The sequence below is a fragment of the Podarcis liolepis genome (assembly GCF_965112155.1).
Source record: "Podarcis liolepis genome assembly, chromosome: 10".
Lineage (NCBI taxonomy): Eukaryota > Metazoa > Chordata > Lepidosauria > Squamata > Lacertidae > Podarcis > Podarcis liolepis.
The window spans coordinates 45272829-45280442 of NC_139562.1; positions in this window are offsets into that span (position 1 = coordinate 45272829).

Consider the following 7614-nt stretch of genomic DNA (forward strand, 5'->3'; position numbering starts at 1 on the left):
AAAAAGGGAACCCTAACCCCTAACTACAGCTACAATTCCCAGAGTTCCCTGCCAAGGGAACCCCAACCCTACCCCTGCCCCTGACGCTAACCCTAACTCTAACCCTTAACTAGAGCTACAATTCCCAGAGTTCCCTGGCATGAAGGGAACCCTACCCCTCCCCCTACCCCCACCCCTACCCTACCCCTAATCCTAATCCTAATACTTAACCACCGTAACAAGTCTCCGTCCCCTTAACCATCTACAGTTCCCAGAATCCCTGAGGGGAAGCCATGCCTGTTTAAAGTGACTTCATAGCAGTTCAGTGGTGCACCTAATGTGGCCTAATGTTGCCTCCCTCATTTTCTTCTCTCTCCCCACTGCCCCATCACTTGCAATGCAGCAGATGTCCGCCTGCAGTCTCCCTTCAAAGTTTCTCTCAAGTATGGCCACAGCCTTGTCCATTCCATTTTTGTTTCCTGTTTCCGAGAGATTTGAATTGGGAAATCCTTTCGATTCTTCATTAATAAGAGGCAGTGGGGTGAGGGAGGCCATGGCCACATCCACACCATTGAATGCGCTATGAAGCCGCTTTAAACACTCATGGCTTAAACAACCCCCAAAGACTCTGGGAGCTATAGTTGGAAAAGGGTGCCAAGAGTTGTTAGGGGGCCCCATTCCCTGCCAAGAAGGGAACCCTACCACTACCCCTACACCTACCCCCACCCCTACCCCGGACGCTAACTCTAACCCTAATGCTAACCCTTAAGGCTTAACTAGAGCTACAATTCCCAGAGTTCCCTGGCAAAAAGGGAACCCTAACCCTAACCCTGCCCCCTAACTACAGCTACAATTCCCAGAGTTCCCTGGCAAAAAGGGAACCCTACCCTGCCCCCTAACTACAGCTACAATTCCCAGAGTTCCCTGGCATGAAGGGAACCCTACCCCTACCCCCACCCCTACCCTACCCCTAATCCTAATCCTAATACTTAACCACCGTAACAAGTCTCTGTCCCCTTAACCATCTACAGTTCCCAGAATCCCTGAGGGGAAGCCATGCCTGTTTAAAGTGACTTCATAGCAGTTCAGTGGTGCACCTAATGTGGCCTAATGTTGCCTCCCTCATTTTCTTCTCTCTCCCCACTGCCCCATCACTTGCAATGCAGCAGATGTCCGCCTGCAGTCTCCCTTCTCCTTCTCTCAAGTATGGCCACAGCCTTGTCCATTCCTCACTGCCAGTATTTCACGTTCACTTCTCCGATGTAAATAGGGATGTCCTGTGGTTCTCTTGATGACTTTTAAGGCTGGACTTGGGGAAAACCTCACCGGCTCCAGACATCCCTGTAAGGCAAAGGCAAACAGGTGAGTGGGATGGCCAACACCCGACAGCGTCCCCCCAGATTCCTCCTCTGTTTGGCTGCCTGTTAACAAACAAGGCTTCCAAACCAGTTTGCACCCATCTCAGCCAGCGTAGCCGCGCAACATCCACTAGCCTGAATGCAAATTCTTCCGACAACCATCCACCAGCTGCAACCTCATCAGGTCCATTGCCAGACATCAACCAGCTTCAGAGCTGAGTGTCAGTCACCTTCAAGTAGCGATCCCACCAGCAAGTAATCTTTGTACTTGCCTTCTCCTTGCTCCACAGCATCCCAGCACCGGGTGATTGCCTCCTTCCGCTTGCCAGCTTGCCACCACGGGGCAGGAGACCACCAGGGCCACAGCATCCCAGCACCGGGCAATTGCCTCCTTCCGCTTGCCAGCTTGCTGCCACGGGACAGGAGACCACCTGGGCTGAGTGCCACCGAGCTGCCCATTTCTCTCTGGGGAGTGCAACTGCTGAGGCTTGCGCCTTGGCCCACATTTATACCCGCTCAGCAACCAAATGCTTTTGTCACATCACAATCAACCCACGGACAATGGCAGCAGCTGGGGAGGCATCACCACCACTCCCTCAGCCCTCACAATGGTGAGCACAGCTCAGCAGCCAAAACACACTCACAAACACACACACACACACACACACACAAGTTGTGCCAATATCTGTGAAGGCCACACCGGAAACCCAAGTGGGCCGGAGGGGGACATTTTTAGGCCCAGTGGTTGCATTTCCCTCCCCACAACACTAGTCAAATGCACAGATGAACAGAGCAATGAAAGCAAGCCTTATCTTTGCACAGGAAGCTGTTCAAGAAATGGCATGCAGAGAGAAAGTTAGCATCTCAGGAAAAAAGCACTTTTTCATCAATCAGTTAATCAATCATTTATTGTATTTGACTAAAAGCCATTACAAATCCAGTTACAAAAGCACCAAACCCAATGACCCAAACTATGGCTCCCAGATTCTTGGGGGGCGGGGAGCCAGGTGGATGCCATGTGAAATGAGCGATGTGTCAAGTGATGGCTATGTAGTACCTCCAGGTTCAGAGGCGGCATATTTCTGCATATCAGTTCCTGAGAATCACGAGGGCTGTTGGGGTCAGATTCTGCTTGCAGTTTTTGCACAGGCATCTGTGAGAATGGGATGCTGAACTTGGGCCACTGGCCTGATCCAGGCAGCTTTCTTAGGTTACAAAGGAAGACTTCCAAGAGAATACTTTTAATGTAGCACTCCAAGAAATGCTGCAAGTTTCAGAAAGTCAAAGAATGCACTCCAAAATCAGAAATTTTGAAAGTGCATTTCAGCACTGTGTCATTTTACTTTCCCCCTGCATCTCTTACCTGAACTATGTACTTGCAGTTTCTTTGAGTATGGTTTTTCCAATTTTTTTTTATTTGGTAGCCATTTCTCCCTTTCTGAGGAAGGAACAAAAACATTCCAAGTTCTCTCTCTTTTTTTTAAAATTATATTTATTGATATTTTTTTTAAATTACAGGAAAAAAACACAGCAGATACTTTCTAAGATACTTTCAAGAATGTATAATCTGCTGTTGAAATGGAACACTGAGGAAGAAACGGTAAAATCTGCAATGATAAAATGGGCACAAGAAGGAATTTTTGGTTTTTTTAATGTGCTTTTTTCTTTTCTTTTTTGTGTTTAATGTCTGTATTTCTGTATTTTGTAATTTTGTATCTTTTTCGTTTTTTGTATTTTTCTAAACTTTTTTATGGATAAAACCTAATAAAATATTACTAAAAAAAAAATGAAGCAGCTGGTTGCCATGGTGAAATTATGATGACACTATTACTCTGTAGTGGCAGTGCTGAAGTCCTAAGTCAGATTCAAGGGGGGATTTCCCCCCAAGGCCAAGCCTACCAGCTAACAGTGACCTTAAGTTTTCCAGTAAAACATGAAATGGTGCACACGCTACATCTTGTTCGTGTGCTTATCAGGCATGTCCAAGGTCCATTTTGGGGGCCTAATCCAGCCCACCGGTCAGTTTAATCCAGCCCCTGTGGCAGTTTATTTCCTGGGGTAAAATCCTAAAAAAACAAACCCTCAACAAATTCAACCCTAAAAAAGGTTAACAACTTGAGTTGGCTGTTTCGGCGGCCCCCACAGCCCTTCACTTCATCAAATCTGGCCCTCTTTGGAAAAAGATTGGACAGGGTTACAGTCAAAGAGTTCTGAGAAGCAGAGAAGCGGGTGCTGGATGTCCGGAGTTTCATTCTCTCCCGTGCTGCAGAGTGTGTGTGACTACTGGATCACATACTCTGTGTGTTGACGTTCCATTCTTTGGAAGAGAGGGAACAGAAGGAACTGTGTGCCACTTCCGTCTTCTTTGTTCTGTGTTCTGTTGTTCTCTCTCGGACGGCCCACTCCCCATGGTGCTTCCATTGGAAAAGGGGTGTGGTTTAAGCAGCCCGGTTGCCCCACCCTTTCCCATTGTGCCCTGTCCCTTTCCCTGCAAGGGTTCAGGTGAGTGCAAAATGCCTACCATAAACGCATGCAGATTTTACCACCCTACTTCCCATGTTAATCACAACACTATACAACACAATACAACAAAAATACATTTATTGACATTTCAAGTTAAGACCTTCCAAAATGGCTTGAGATACAAAGCCTTCTTTCTGTTTCCTGTTTCCGAGAGATTTGAATTGGGAAATCCTTTCGATTCTTCATTAATAAGAGGCAGTGGGGTGAGGGAGGTCAAGGCCACATCCACACCATTGAATGCGCTATGAAGCCGCTTTAAACACTCATGGCTTAAACAACCCCCAAAGACTCTGGGAGCTATAGTTGGAAAAGGGTGCCAAGAGTTGTTAGGGGGCCCCGTTCCCTGCCAAGAAGGGAACCCTACCTCTACCCCTACCCCTACCCCTACCCCCACCCCTACCCGACGCTAACTCTAACCCTAACGCTAGCCCTTAAGCCTTAACTAGAGCTACAATTCCCAGAGTTCCCTGGCAAGAAGGGAACCCTAACCCTGCCCCCTAACTAGAGCTACAATTCCCAGAGTTCCCTGGCAAAAAGGGAACCCTAACCCCTAACTACAGCTACAATTCCCAGAGTTCCCTGCCAAGGGAACCCCAACCCTACCCCTGCCCCTGACGCTAACCCTAACTCTAACCCTTAACTAGAGCTACAATTCCCAGAGTTCCCTGGCATGAAGGGAACCCTACCCCTCCCCCTACCCCCACCCCTACCCTACCCCTAATCCTAATCCTAATACTTAACCACCGTAACAAGTCTCCGTCCCCTTAACCATCTACAGTTCCCAGAATCCCTGAGGGGAAGCCATGCCTGTTTAAAGTGACTTCATAGCAGTTCAGTGGTGCACCTAATGTGGCCTAATGTTGCCTCCCTCATTTTCTTCTCTCTCCCCACTGCCCCATCACTTGCAATGCAGCAGATGTCCGCCTGCAGTCTCCCTTCAAAGTTTCTCTCAAGTATGGCCACAGCCTTGTCCATTCCATTTTTGTTTCCTGTTTCCGAGAGATTTGAATTGGGAAATCCTTTCGATTCTTCATTAATAAGAGGCAGTGGGGTGAGGGAGGCCATGGCCACATCCACACCATTGAATGCGCTATGAAGCCGCTTTAAACACTCATGGCTTAAACAACCCCCAAAGACTCTGGGAGCTATAGTTGGAAAAGGGTGCCAAGAGTTGTTAGGGGGCCCCGTTCCCTGCCAAGACGGGAACCCTACCTCTACCCCTACCCCTACCCCCACCCCTACCCCGGACGCTAACTCTAACCCTAATGCTAACCCTTAAGGCTTAACTAGAGCTACAATTCCCAGAGTTCCCTGGCAAAAAGGGAACCCTAACCCTAACCCTGCCCCCTAACTACAGCTACAATTCCCAGAGTTCCCTGGCAAAAAGGGAACCCTACCCTGCCCCCTAACTACAGCTACAATTCCCAGAGTTCCCTGGCATGAAGGGAACCCTACCCCTACCCCCACCCCTACCCTACCCCTAATCCTTATCCTAATACTTAACCACCGTAACAAGTCTCTGTCCCCTTAACCATCTACAGTTCCCAGAATCCCTGAGGGGAAGCCATGCCTGTTTAAAGTGACTTCATAGCAGTTCAGTGGTGCACCTAATGTGGCCTAATGTTCCCTCCCTCATTTTCTTCTCTCCCCCCACTGCCCCATCACTTGCAATGCAGCAGATGTCCGCCTGCAGTCTCCCTTCTCCTTCTCTCAAGTATGGCCACAGCCTTGTCCATTCCTCACTGCCAGTATTTCACGTTCACTTCTCCGATGTAAATAGGGATGTCCTGTGGTTCTCTTGATGACTTTTAAGGCTGGACTTGGGGAAAACCTCACCGGCTCCAGACATCCCTGTAAGGCAAAGGCAAGCAGGTGAGTGGGATGGCCAACACCCGACAGCGTCCCCCCAGATTCCTCCTCTGTTTGGCTGCCTGTTAACAAACAAGGCTTCCAAACCAGTTTGCACCCATCTCAGCCAGCGTAGCCGCGCAACATCCACTAGCCTGAATGCAAATTCTTCCGACAACCATCCACCAGCTGCAACCTCATCAGGTCCATTGCCAGACATTCAACCAGCTTCAGAGCTGAGTGTCAGTCACCTTCAAGTAGCGATCCCACCAGCAAGTAATCTTTGTACTTGCCTTCTCCTTGCTCCACAGCATCCCAGCACCGGGTGATTGCCTCCTTCCGCTTGCCAGCTTGCCACCACGGGGCAGGAGACCACCAGGGCCACAGCATCCCAGCACTGGGCAATTGCCTCCTTCCGCTTGCCAGCTTGCTGCCACGGGACAGGAGACCACCTGGGCTGAGTGCCACCGAGCTGCCCATTTCTCTCTGGGGAGGGCAACTGCTGAGGCTTGCGCCTTGGCCCACATTTATACCCACTCAGCAACCAAATGCTTTTGTCACATCACAATCAACCCACGGACAATGGCAGCAGCTGGGGAGGCATCACCACCACTCCCTCAGCCCTCACAATGGTGAGCACAGCTCAGCAGCCAAAACACACTCACAAACACACACACACACACACACACACAAGTTGTGCCAATATCTGTGAAGGCCACACCGGAAACCCAAGTGGGCCGGAGGGGGACATTTTTAGGCCCAGTGGTTGCATTTCCCTCCCCACAACACTAGTCAAATGCACAGATGAACAGAGCAATGAAAGCAAGCCTTATCTTTGCACAGGAAGCTGTTCAAGGAATGGCATGCAGAGAGAAAGTTAGCATCTCAGGAAAAAAGCACTTTTTCATCAATCAGTTAATCAATCATTTATTGTATTTGACTAAAAGCCATTACAAATCCAGTTACAAAAGCACCAAACCCAATGACCCAAACTATGGCTCCCAGATTCTTGGGGGGCGGGGAGCCAGGTGGATGCCATGTGAAATGAGCGATGTGTCAAGTGATGGCTATGTAGTACCTCCAGGTTCAGAGGCGGCATATTTCTGCATATCAGTTCCTGAGAATCACGAGGGCTGTTGGGGTCAGATTCTGCTTGCAGTTTTTGCACAGGCATCTGTGAGAATGGGATGCTGAACTTGGGCCACTGGCCTGATCCAGGCAGCTTTCTTAGGTTACAAAGGAAGACTTCCAAGAGAATACTTTTAATGTAGCACTCCAAGAAATGCTGCAAGTTTCAGAAAGTCAAAGAATGCACTCCAAAATCAGAAATTTTGAAAGTGCATTTCAGCACTGTGTCATTTTACTTTCCCCCTGCATCTCTTACCTGAACTATGTACTTGCAGTTTCTTTGAGTATGGTTTTTCCAATTTTTTTTTATTTGGTAGCCATTTCTCCCTTTCTGAGGAAGGAACAAAAACATTCCAAGTTCTCTCTCTTTTTTTAAAAATGATATTTATTGATATTTTTTTTAAATTACAGGAAAAAAACACAGCAGATACTTTCTAAGATACTTTCAAGAATGTATAATCTGCTGTTGAAATGGAACACTGAGGAAGAAACGGTAAAATCTGCAATGATAAAATGGGCACAAGAAGGAATTTTTGTTTTTTTTAATGTGCTTTTTTCTTTTCTTTTTTGTGTTTAATGTCTGTATTTCTGTATTTTGTAATTTTGTATCTTTTTCGTTTTTTGTATTTTTCTAAACTTTTTTATGGATAAAACCTAATAAAATATTACTAAAAAAAAATGAAGCAGCTGGTTGCCATGGTGAAATTATGATGACACTATTACTCTGTAGTGGCAGTGCTGAAGTCCTAAGTCAGATTCAAGGGGGGATTTCCCCCCA